Source organism: Corvus hawaiiensis, chromosome 1 (genome assembly GCF_020740725.1).
Source record: "Corvus hawaiiensis isolate bCorHaw1 chromosome 1, bCorHaw1.pri.cur, whole genome shotgun sequence".
In the NCBI taxonomy this organism is placed as follows: domain Eukaryota; kingdom Metazoa; phylum Chordata; class Aves; order Passeriformes; family Corvidae; genus Corvus; species Corvus hawaiiensis.
Genome location: NC_063213.1, coordinates 16,598,736 through 16,612,265, shown reverse-complemented (window position 1 = coordinate 16,612,265; position 13,530 = coordinate 16,598,736).

Genomic DNA, 13,530 nt, shown 5'->3' with positions numbered 1-13,530 from the left:
ACAGCTGCTGAGCAGGCAGTGGGGGCTCCCACGAAATGTGTCCACCTCACACAGCAGAGCAGTGGCTCCAGGAGGGCTTGCAGCCTCATGCACTGCTGCGGTTCTCGACCTGAAAGGCCTTGCACAAACCCCACCAGCTCTACTTCAAAATGTGCTCACGACTCAAGAAGACCTTGGAGGAACACATCAAAGGTCGCCACCTTGTGACAGCTGCATTGAGGCTTTTCTGTAGCTGCCATGGCACGGCCAGGCATTGTCCCCACGCCCTCAGGATAGACCTGTGGTAGATAAACACTCAAGCTGGCTCCATGTCCACTCCAGCAGGACCTTTTCAGCTGGATGCTATACAACCAAGGCAATGCTGCTGTGAGGGCCACGTAATGTAAGATGTACTGGGAATTGTGGTGTGGATATGCTCAACTGATTAGATCAGCAGGCCTTATTAGCTACTGCCCCATGCTAGCCCTCCTTCTTTCTAAATAACACTCTGCAGGGTCACTTGAGTGTCTTTGCAGGCTGTTCCTCGTGTCTGAGGCTCTTGGAGGGTGCATTGACTCAGGTGCAATAGATCAAAGCTGGCTCCATGAATCTGCCTGGTGTGTACACCAAGTGACTCTAAAGCACCTGAAAGAGTGCAAATCTAGCAGAACCAGCGCTGAGCAACAATCAATAAACCTTGGGCTTGAGCTGACATTTGCTGAAGATAGTAGTGTGCATCTAAACTGCATTCACTGGGTTTTTTTTTTTTTTAAGAAACTATTTTATTTTGGTTTTTTTTTCATTTTGGTTTAGTTTGTTGGGTTTGGGCTTTTTTGCTCTGTCACCCTTTCTCATTCCACCAGGCAGTAAACTGCTGATTAGAAAGAAAAATTACCTAACTTAGAAAAGATACTTTGAGTGTGCAAAAGATCTGGGAATTAAAATTTTCCTGGCTGGGGCTGCTGGACTGGCAGAGGAAAAAATGTAATGATGTCCGTCAATCTCCACCTACACAATCACCCAAATGTGATTCTACCCAGAGTAAAATGTGCTTATGTATCTCTCAGTGTCTCAACTTTACATCTGAGATTTTCTCCTCCTCGGTGGGGCATGATGATCTCCAGAGGCAATACTGTCTTTCTGGGACAATAGCCCATTTTTGGCTGGGAGAGAAAAATGCGACTATATTCTAAGTGCTCTTTAGAACAGCAGCAAAGCAGCAGTATCACAGCAACTTCTCCTGCACTGTAATTTGTGTAGCTCTGTAACTGTCTATTCCCTTTCCTAGGCCATAGATTGGCACGTGTCTTTGTTTTTCCGTTGGGAACGAACAGTACTTGCCTCAGTAGTGTTGATTGGAAAATAACCCTTTATTTTTTGTTGGACCGTTTCTCAGCTGGATTGATTCCTGATTTGGTTGTTTAGCTGCACAAGCACTTCTGACAGTGCAGTGGAAAGGGAGATGAGGGATCTGAGGGGGCAGCTGGAAGCGCAGAGGACACAGGGCCTGTTCAGATCAGCCACATCAGCTCTGCTGCCAAATGCCAAGTCTTATTTTCTTGTAAGGAAATTTTTGTTGATTACAATGATAGTTACACGAGTATGGCTGTACTGGGACAAGCCTGTGTGAATACTTAATACCCTAACTTTTTTTTTCCTGGTACCAAAATTCGCTTTTTCAGTATTTCCTCCGCCAGTTTAGTAGCTGCCCAAGAAGGTGCATAGCTGCATTGGTTTGCTTTCTTTTGCTTTAGCACAGAGCCTTACTTAAGAACCGGAATAATTACCCATACTGATATTTCAGTTATCATCACAGGTTGTCTGAGCATTGCAGAGATGAATGGGGCTGTTCCAGCTTTTTGGAGACAATTTGTAATGCACTCTGCACTCTTGTGGTCACCTCCACGTGCCCTTTTTCCCAATTAATATTTTTAAGGTTTTCATCACAGCTGTTAACAACTGAAGATGCTGCCTCCTGGCTTGCCAGGGGAGCAGGGGTGTTTGGGGCAGGACTGCACCCCTGAGCTGGTCAGGGACCCCAGTGCAACCCCCTGGCAGTTGCTAGGCAGCCACGAGCTCTGTGCAGCAGAGCCGGCACAGCCAGGCATTGCTAGGCAGCCTGAGCTGCTGGGGAGCACAGAAGTAATAAGATTCAAAACTGCAGCTTCAAGAATGCACAAGATAAGAGTGGCACAAAAATAAATAGTTTTACTGTATTTTGACATGACCTTTCTCCTCTAATATATTTTCACTTGCAGGATCTGCCTTCTGTCTCAACCTCATTTTTCATAAAATTCTCTCCTCTTCATCCCTCCTGCATGCTTATCTTTGCTTCTCAGCAGTAGTCTGGTGTTAGCAAGCCTCCTTTTCTGTCACCTCCGCTACCCTTTTCTCCATCTGTCATCTCACTTGTTCTCTTCCCGTGTTCCACTGGATCCCATGTTCCTTTGGCCTCTTTAATTTTGGTTTTCATTCTTGCATCTTTCTCAGCTCAGCCTCTGACCATCATGTCTCCTGATTTTTCCTTTCCACTTTCACTGCATCAAGGAATTCCTCTTATATTTTCAATTCCCAGGTCCCAGTCTAGGTCCCTTCTGCTACTGTCACTTCCAGCTGCCCATCACAAGGTAGGCTTGTCTTCTTATTCCCTCAAAATACTGCCAAGGCATGCACTGCCCTAAGAACATGAGAAAGGTGGGGCATCTAGACCATGGTGATGCAGCCAGATACGTGCAGAACTTCAAGAAAGCCCATTTCTTTCTCCTGGACCTACCAGGGAAGATGGCTATTGTGTGACAAATGACAGAATGGCTTGCTTCTTACACCACTAACAAATGGAGCTAAACTGTTTTGGTATAAAAACATTTTGAGGAAGGGCTGACTTTAGAGCAACCACTTAAAGCAGGAGGTGGATTTCTGGCAGTAATCCTCTTTATTAGCATTTTTTTTCATTCTTTTATTTTATGGCTTTGGAAAGGTAATTTAAATATGAAAAGAGTCGTCTTATTGCAAGGGGTAGGCATGGAGTGAAAGTCAGCTTTCTGAATAGACCCATGCAGGTTTGGCATACTCATTAGAGGGTAGGGCGGGATTTCCTGAGTTAATAGCTGTTTGTCGGAGGATGGCAATCCTTTAAAATGGAAGAATTTCTTTGATATGTATATATGAAATAAAAATTTTCCTGGGAAAGGTTTTTCACCCTGCATATAGCTTCTGGTCAAAAGCAGACAGAGAAACACCTTGCCCAGGAAAAAGTAATATTTGCATAATTCACAGTGAAAGGGAATATAACGGACCCAAAGACAAGTCTCCTGTGACTTTGATTTGAAAGCAGGCACTGAAAGGGTAGATGGCCCATATCAGCAGTGTCCTACTTGCTCAGCTCTTTGGAGTGAGCATCCCTAACAGGAAGAAAAACACTGCTTAAGGTCTTGGGAAATGTTTTGAAGTCTGAAAACACCTTTAGCACAATTTCTGCTTTGTTTTGCACTGCTTGATAAAGGCTATGAGAATAGCACAAACAAAAATGTTCCTAGGAGAATGCATATAGAGCCACCCCAGGCTTAATGAGACTCAATGGCTCAGACATTGTTTGCAGAGCTATAACTGCTTCCTTGAGAGGCAGAGCCTAAGATGGCTTTGCAAATTCATGCAACACTGCAAACGATGCCTTGAGACCACTGCCTAGTGCTGAACGCAGAGTTAATAAGGTCTTTTGGACTATATTTACCACACACAGAACTGAAGTGTCCCTGGTGTTCCTTGGAACAGCTCCACTATCTGGGTTTTTCTCTTCTCCATCAGTTCTCAGCCTCCTATGATCCCAGGTAATGGAGAGTTGATTGTACTATGCTATCACCTAGTTTATCCACACCTCAAAATTGATTACTTCGTGCTCCTGGCTATACCTAACTTACCCTATATATACCTAGACTAATTTATTTACTATCTTCAGTACTTAGTTTCTGTGTTTGGTACAGTGGATGAATAAAAACCAGAAAACAGTAAACATCTGTGTTTCAGAGCCAACATATGAGCTGTCTCTGTGGATTTTTTTTTTAACAATTAAAATTATTTATCTAAGTCGATTTTTATTCTTAATAAAAAGAAATGAAAGGCCTATCAAAATGTGCTTTGCATAATGCAAAGCTTAAAAAGAATATATTATTGTGAAGATAATCTAATTGCACAATTGCAGTTTTTCATTGTATTTGAGGAAATCTGAGCGTGGATAGGAATTACTTTCATGTTCTTTCTATTTAAAAGATTGGTGTTTTTCTAACCACCACAGTTTTTTTTTTATGCAGATTAAAAGCATTCGTATTCTGTACTGATTAATTGGTATGCCTCTTTTGCATTTAAATATATACTTCACTGAATTGCAGTTTTCCATCACAAAGCAGAAAAGAAAAAATAATTAAATGATAACATCATGCAACTACAGAAGGAGTGCTATTTCCCCAATAAAAATAAATATTTGACAGCAATTCTGCAGTGATAGTATTACCAAGCACAGTATTTGGATGGCAAAATAAGGGACAACATAATAGTATTTTTTTCAGCAAGTGAAAACACATTACCGTTCTTGGGTCTGTTCCAGCTCCCAGTGAAACAGTAAAGCTTCAACTGGAAGCAATGCTGAGTCTGTAGGGTTGAGCAGTGTTTGAAAAGGACCATCTTCAATAGCACTGAAGGCAAAAGGGATCAGATTAGATGCACAGCAACCTTCAGATGCAGTTGTCTACTAGAAAATCACTTCCACACTAAGATAACATTGACATCCTCCTTGGTATTGTCCCAGTCAGAGCTCAAACACAAACTGTGCAGAAATGAGGGTAAAAAGTCATTACACATAGACTGAGGCTATTCTCTGTTGGGAACATTTAAAAATAAATCAGGCCACTTAGTGCATTCCAACAAAATTTAAAGGATAAGCTTTAGATATTCAAAATAAATTGGGTTTTTTCTTCCTGTTACTTTTCATTACATAACAGGAACAATCTCTTGTGCCTATGAGATTGATTACATGTCTCAAACTTAGTTTAGATATTAATCAATCTCAGCAACCACTTCTTGTTTCCTGTAGCATAATGCGGTAAAAATTGTCCTTTAATTACCACTAATGAAAGTTACCTGCAGTGAAAGTGAATATATGCCAGTGGAAAATGACTTGGTTCAGAGGACAGCAAATGCAAATACGGACAATCTTAAGGGTGCACAGGCACAATTAGAAGTGAATATGTAAATTACTGATGACAGCTTCCTGCTATGCTCAACTATTTGCTGTCACCATTAGCTATGAATGTTTCAATTTATTTGGTCATAACCATAATATCCCACAGTATATTTCTGGACAGTGTGTTTTGTAAAAGGTTGGGGACTTTTTAAACAGTGTCATTTAATAAATATATACTTATTCAGTATTAAAAATATTTCTAACATTCTTTAAAATAATTCTGAATGTAAGGTGGATAATTATGTGTGCCATCACTTCCCTTTAAATGTCTGACTCTTCATTCTGTGTCTGACATGTTTGTAGTTCTCAAAATTTCTTTGATATGTAAGGTAGATCCTATCTAGGTTTTTACATAAATTGAAAGATGTCTCACAACTAGATATCTTTTCTTATATGCCAAGAAAAAAAAAGACTCATACTGTTCTGACTGAAAAAGAGCTCAAGATGTTGTTTTACATAGAAGATGTGTTATAGAGCCCTCACTGTACTGTATGTGAAATTTGCAGTTGTTTCCCTTGTAATGCTTTGCTTCTAGTTGCTTATACTTTTCTCAGTCTTAATGTAGCCCAAATAGCACATATTTCTATTTTAGACTTTATTTTTCCCCTTTAAGGAATTTGTGAGACAGAAACAAGAAGAAATGCTTTCTGTAGCATCATTACAAATATTTCAGCCAAGAGGTTACACCCCCAGGGAGCTCTCTATTTTGAATGAGGAAGGTAGTTAGTAGAAGGTAGTTTCAGGGCCATACCTCCTGCTCTTCCTGAAAAATCTGACAACATTTGGTGAATTCCTAAAGTTTTAAAACTAATATATTTGCATACATTCTCAGTAGAGTTAATAAGAGCTAAAATATATCCACTGAGGAACTGGGTTATGCTGATAATGTTCCACTGTGCACTGCAAGGGTCAAGGGATTTTCTCTGCACTTTTTTTTTTTTTTTAAATACAATATCACTGTGACGGATAATGGCGTAGAGGGATTGTATCCCCTGGAATGTAACAGTATGATGAATTCTGGGAGAAGAGATGGTGGAAGCACTTGCAGGGGCCAGATAGAAGGGGCATGTACAGGTGTGAAAGAGGAGAAGAGGAACTATGATGAGATGAAGGTTGTTTAAATATGTGGTGTCTGATCATGGCAGAGAACAGGTGGGCTGAGGAAAGCACTAAAAAGCTACAAACACTTCCTACACAGGATATAGATTTGGACTCAGGACCTTGTTTTCTCTTGTTTTCTCACAACAGCCAAAAAAATCACAGGAATCTGTGGACGACAGTCTACAATCATTGCAAATTACTCCTGCTATGTAAAGGTCATTTGCTGTACATCTGAAAAATCAAATCCTGATGTTGGTACTTATGTTGACCACACACCAAACTCTTAGTGAGTTTAAACAATGTATTGGCCAGTTAATTACCTAGGGAGTGCCATAATCTCTTACGATCTTATGGACATCATACTTGGCTGGGTATCGTAATACAAGCTACTAAAGGGGGCAAGTCCTTTTTATACTAGAAAATTTGTTGAAACAGGCTCTCTTTTGAAAACTCCTTTGGTTTCCAGTGGAAAAAAAAATGTTTTGTAAAAAAAGTTGGGCTTTTCTCAAGTGCCTAATACACATAATTTTTAATTATTTTTATTGTGTGTCCGAAAGGTTCCTTATCTCATTTCAGAGAATAGAATTTAGTATTCAAATGCCTTCTTGTTCTGCGTTAGGAAAAGAGCAGCAAATCTGACACACAGATATTATGTCTTCATAACTGGAAAAGCCTCATTTCAGTAACCTCTTTAAGTACTATTTACAATAGCCTCCTGCTATAATAGTCTATTAGAACAATAAAATTGCTATGAAGTGATTTCCCATTACAGTTCTGTGATGGATATAAACGAAATCAACCTGTAACCCAAGACTGTAGCTGAAGCTGTTCCATTGCTGCAGTTCAGCTGAAAGCTGGGAGGTGTTGGCTAAAGCAGCAGCAAGCCAGTCCCAACTCTGCCACCTTCCAGCAGGGTCAGTGCTGGCCTTCACCCACCGGGGTTAGGCCGGAGACCGGCAGCTGCCAGGCATTCCCGTGGTGCATGGCAGACAGCTGCATTTTCTGGATCAGAGTATCACTTGTTTTTCCACTTAAGCAGTATTAGTGGAAATGAGTGGAAGAGTTACCAAATGACAATGTGAATATTGTGTATTATCAGTACATAACTAAGATACTAATAGGAAGGGCTAGGAGGTTATCCCGTACATATGTTGAATATGGCAAAATTGTCCTCTGTACTTTATATCCAGCTTTTTATACCCTCTAATTTTAAATGTACCTAACTGAAAACAGCCTGGAGCTTCCAATCCATCAGCTGTCAGACTGTTCCACAGTCCACTATGGTACTGGACAACTTGTGCAATGCTAAGAGTGACAGTGCCATATAACTTTTCACAGATTTGCATAGAAATGTACTTTGCAAAGGTTTAGTGAAGCCACAGGGGAATATATTTATTTATAAGTGCCTAGGAATAAGGGTCACAGCAATAATCTAACAATTTATGTATAATCCATTGTAAGTGCTTATTCACAAAATAGACTGTATAAATTATGCTGTCTAATTCATAACCATTTTTGTATGAAAGGTTTTAATCAAATAAAAGGAAATGTCCAGAGAAGGTTGACCAAGCTGGTGAAAGAGCTGGAGAATGTCTTACAAGGAGCAGCTGAGGGAGCTGGGATTGTTTAGCCTGGAGAAAAGGAGGCTCAGGGGAGACCTTGCAACTCTCTACAACTGCCTGACAGGAGGTTGTAGCCAAGTGGGGGTCAGTCTCTTCTCCCAGGTAGCAAGTGACAGGATGAGAAAAAATGGCCTCAAGTTGCACCAGGAGATGTTTAGATTGGATATTAGGAAAAAAAATCTTCACTGAAAGGGTGGTTAAGCATTGAAAAAGGCTGCCCAGGGAACTGGTGGAATCACTATCCTTAGAAGTGTTGAAAAAACATGTGGATGGGGCACTTCAGTGGGGAACATGGTAGTGCCAGATTAATGGTTGGACTTGATGATATTAGAAGTCTTTTCCAACCTTGACAGTTCTAGGATTCTAAGTATTTTTTATTCATATGCAGAGTAATACCAAAACTATTATATCAGTTTTAAATTCATGCCTTAATTTATGTCAGAAATCTCACAATAGCAGGCTGGATTTTGTGTGTCCCTCCCCTCCTCCCCTTGCCAAGCAGATTTCTCCTATCATTTGTCTTCTGAATTTGTGTAGGAAAACTTCAGAATAATGATAAGACATGTTTTGCCCTCAGCTGGCATGTATTTATATATTAAAGCAATATACCAGTATCTGATATATCTCATACTTCTTATCCTTCTCTGTTGGTTAGCAGGAAGATATTTAGTCACAAGAGGGTTTATTTTCATATCAATCAGTAATCCGAAAGCTAAATTCAGGACACAAAAGCAGTCAGTCTCTGATTTTAGCTGGAGGGTTGGTATGAATTTCTTCCTTTTCACTATTCCTGCCATTTAGAAATCTGGTTTGATATTTGATTATATTACTCAATAATTAATCCAGAATAATTTAGCATACCTCCTAACACTTAAAGTTATTTGGTTTTGCTCAACCATTTCTCAACATCATACTTGTAGAAGGGGAAGGACAGAAATTTGATTACTATAAAACATACTGCCACATCTGTTATACAGGGAGGGCCATGTTACATCATGAAAAAATTAATCCTATCTATCTGCTTAATACAGATGTTTAGGACACACCTGACTTTTGTGCAGGTGTGAATGGAGAAATGTGTCTACCTCACAAATATCCTGCTCCAGCAGGATAGAAAATACCTGTTACCATATTTCCAAAGTGCTTCAGCTCAGCTATGGGAGCCTGGTTCTTCAGGGCAGTGTAACTAACCCCAGGCCCAATCCCAACTGTGCCATGACCATGGGGGTTTGCTCAAACATCTACATCCATGCAAGAGGATGTGCTGGAATGGTTTTGTGGCCAAGACTTGGCCATGCTCACACAGCCCTGCCAGGGCAAATCTGTAACAGGGACTTGGTCAACACCTTTAAACTGTTTGACTGAACCTCCTTTACTCTGGCTGGAAGGAGTAGAGGAGCATTAAGGAGAGCAGTTTCAGAGGCAGATCAGAGGAACAGCAATCAGCAGCCCTAGATGTGCAGGAGATGGTCACCTCAGCCTCTTGGAAGTAGCTAGCAAGAAATGTGTGGATGCAGCTTGAATTTGTGGAAATAGGTTTTGAAAATTATTTACTTTATTAAAATGTAATTTGCCTCTGTCAGTTAAAACAGGGTAAAGCTTGAAAATTAGTAATTTGTTCTATTTTGTTTTTCACTCCGAGCCTTGGATTGAAGAGGGAATTCAGTTATGCTACCGGGTGAGTTGACACCCTTGTTCTGGCACCATCCTGCTCTTTTGAATAGTGCCTGATCTGTGAGCTAATCTGATAAATGAAGACATTTTGTGCACACATGGTGTGCATTTTAAATAGCTTCAGTGTGTTAACAAACTGCTCTGAATATGGTGGCCTCCACCAGAAAGCACATAATTTGATGAACATGAGAAAGAAATGCAGAGCTGAGGAAGTAAAGAAGGTTCATTTGGAATGACTGAATAGCCACCACAGAGCTGCTTTCTAGGATGGGCATGAGCTTTCACTTGCTTTTAATACAACTATTTAAAATGTGCTTTCTCAAATCATTCCCAATCACTTTTCGATACCTCTTTTCAAGAATGCAAAATATCCAGACCCATTGATTTGGGGGCTTAACCTGTTTCTTTGTACCTTCAAATTTTCTGTTTCAAGACATGTAAGACAGCTTAATATTTTCAATATCTGTGGTCAAAAATGTAACAATTTTATAATTTTTGTGCATATTTATTCTGTTATCATTGATTCCCTATACCAGTTATACCAGAGATTCTTTAATGAAATATATTACAATGATGCTTTGGTGATGCAGATGATGGCATCCAGCAACCATGAACCTCTTTCACAATGACTTAGAAAATACCCATCTGTGAATCCTACTGTGAGTGCAAATCTGAGTCAAGAAATAAGGGAATGGCAGGTGGCAGGAGAAAAAACCACAAGGCCAGAACTCCTGACAGCCAAGGGCTTATAAATGTATATAGGACTAAATTTTATTATTATAAAATCAGTAGGATGCTCAGGATGTTGAGGTTGAACATGTGCATAATCACAGGCTTAAGTCAGCACAACTGCTATTTTATCTTCAAAAGACACATATTTGGCCTGTGGTTACAGTGGTTTGGTCTTTGATTTGTGGATGTGTCGTGTTCCTTCCTCTGTCCTGCACATAATTTTGGATTTATTTTTGCAGAATAAAAAGGGAGCTGTGGTGGGAGTGGGGTCAGAAGGTTTGTGCAGCCATATGAGCTACAGCACAACCCACCTAATCCATGGGAGAACCCTGCCTGGAGTACTGCATCCAGCTCTGGGGTCCTGACTACAGGAAAGACATGAACCTATTAGAGCGGGTCTGGAGGAGGCCACAAGGATGATCAGTGTGAGGGAATAACTCTCCTATGAGGAAAGGCTGTGAGAGTTGGGGCTGTTCAGCCTGGAGAAGAGAAGGCTCTGGGGAGACCTTGTTGTGGCCTTTCAGTACTTAAAAGGGGCAAACATTTTATCAGGACCTCTTGCAATAGGACAAGGGGTAGTTTTTAAACTAAAAGGTGGTAGATTTGGACTAGATACAAGGAAGATATTTTTTACAATGAGAGTGGTGAAACATGGGAACAGGTTGCCCAGGGACCTGGTAGATGCTCCAACCCTGAAAACATTCAAGATCAGGTTGGATGGCACTCTGAGCAGCCTGATCTAGTTGCACATGTTCCAGCTCATTGCAGTGGGTTTGGACAAGATGATATTTAAAGGTCCCTTACAACCCAAACTATTCTATGATTCTGTGATTTTACCAATAGGTCATAATGTACTCATCAATTTCATATAGAACATCACTACTTTATACTCTATTATGTATGTACAAATATACATGTATATAGTTGGTCATTGCACTGTTCCCTCTGTTATAAACCAGAAATACATTCTCCAAAGATTTAACTATTTTAAAACTTTTTGAAAAAGGAAGTCAGTAAATAGTGTCTGCAGTACATTTATCATGACATAGACTCTGGAACAGAGAACACTACTAATCAAAAGCTTTAATCACAGTGTTTAAAACCCATATTTATATTTATATTAAAAGGAAAAACAAGGGAGATCTAGTTATCTGCATCTTCTAAAATTAGATCTCCTTACATAAGCACATACAGATTAATCACATCCAAGAATTTTTAATGAGCCAGCAGAGAGTGTTACAGACTGTTAATATTCATTCTCAGACAGTTTTCAAACATTGGAGAAGTTCCAGAGTACTGAAAGAAAGCAAAGGTTGTGCCAATATTGAAAAGAGATATATAGGTATTATAGCCCTATCAACTTAATATTGATCCCAAGTATATGGCAGAATGACTAATAGGAGATTCCACTAAGAAAGAATTAAAGAAGAACAATTTAATTAATGCAAATCAATAGGAATGTATGGAGAAGTAAACATATTTTCAGGATAACTCAATATCCTTTTGTGTGAGAATACAAGTTGAATAGATAAATGTGTTGTAGAAATGTATTTATACTTCTGTAAAATATCTAACTGTAAAATATCTGTAAAATATCTAACTAACAAAACTTTGAGACACCACAATAAAAAAAATTAAATAATTATTTTAATAGGAAATCATTATGGTCCATGTGAAATAAAAAAAGGCTGATATACTTCAAAAGTGGCCATAAAGGGTATATTGATCTTGACTCCTTGTTGCTTAACTTATTTTGATTATCCTCCAGGAAAACAATAAAATCATTGCTGATAAAAATTTGCACAGAGCACAGTGATAAAGACAGTGACAAATAATTAAAATAACAGACTGACATGATGACAGTCTGATGAGCTAGTTTCAAAAACAGCAAAATTGATTGCAACCCAACCTTGTTCCCACCACTCCGAACAAAAACTTTAGGAGTACACAGTTAAAACAGGGGTCCTTGACTACAAGTAGGTTAAGAAGGTCCTGTGCTTTGAGACCTTCACCCACCTCTATATCCAAAAGGGCCAATGAATTCTGGACGTAAGAGTGAGAATATTGAGTTTGGAGAAGGCAATACTTCAGTCTTGTATTACCTCTGACATTAATGCAAGTATTCCTGAAGCGTTGTACCTAGTAGTAGTATCAATGATTCACAAAAGCTGTTAAAATATTGGAAAGATATAGCAGTGAAAGAATGAATTCACTGGAGTGAAAACATGGGTGAATTCAATTCTAAAGAAAAGAAATCCAGGAGCTGCTTGATTTCTATTTATACAGGTTCGTAGGATTGTTGGAGAACCCTTCAGGAGGATAATAGGGAGCTTAATAACCTAGTAGACATGGCTGCATGGGGATTGAAAACTGATATTTTTAATATTGTGCATGGCATTTTAGTATTATTCAGGGCATATTTTGCTGTTCTGTTTCTTTTGCATGGCAAAATGTAGTATTAGTATTTGTTTTCAGGATGTGTTAAAGTAATCTCTATGACACTGAAGACTTGGGCTCTTTAATGGGTTCATCTTTGGGAGGAGACTTATAATGCCTCCTGAAACTGCCCTCTGCCCTCTGGTAGATAACTCTGTTTCAGATTCCAATGTAATTGTCACAGTGACGTGGCCGCCCAGCTCCCCACTAACTTTAGGGCTGCACTTCTGTCTTTATCTGCTGCAGACATTTAAACACCTCTCTTTAGGTGCATTCAGAGACTTCTGTGGTTTCAAGGATCATTTTCATTTTATATAGCTAAATTGTCTCTATTTCTTGGGTTATTTTTTAAAACCAACAGTAATTTACTTAGGAATCTATTCAGCAAGTTCTTTGATTTTTTTCTAGTTTTTGGGAAACAAAAACTGACAGCTGTCTTTTCTCATTAACCTATCATTTACAGAAGCTTTGATATTAACTTTCTCATGCTGAACGTATGTTATAGTGATCAGAATATTTTAGTGCAAAGAAAACTAAAAAACCACTTAAGACACTTGATTTCCTCACTTTTCATCCATCCTATTTATTCATACAATAGTTTTCTACTTTAGAATACTCAGTCTAATAATTAATTTTTTGTTTTAAATGGCAAAACCCATAAGGTCTGATCTTGAGATGTTGTACATTGTTGTAGTTCACCCATCTACCCCATCTAAGTGAACTGGACAGGCCTTATCACCCCAAAACTAT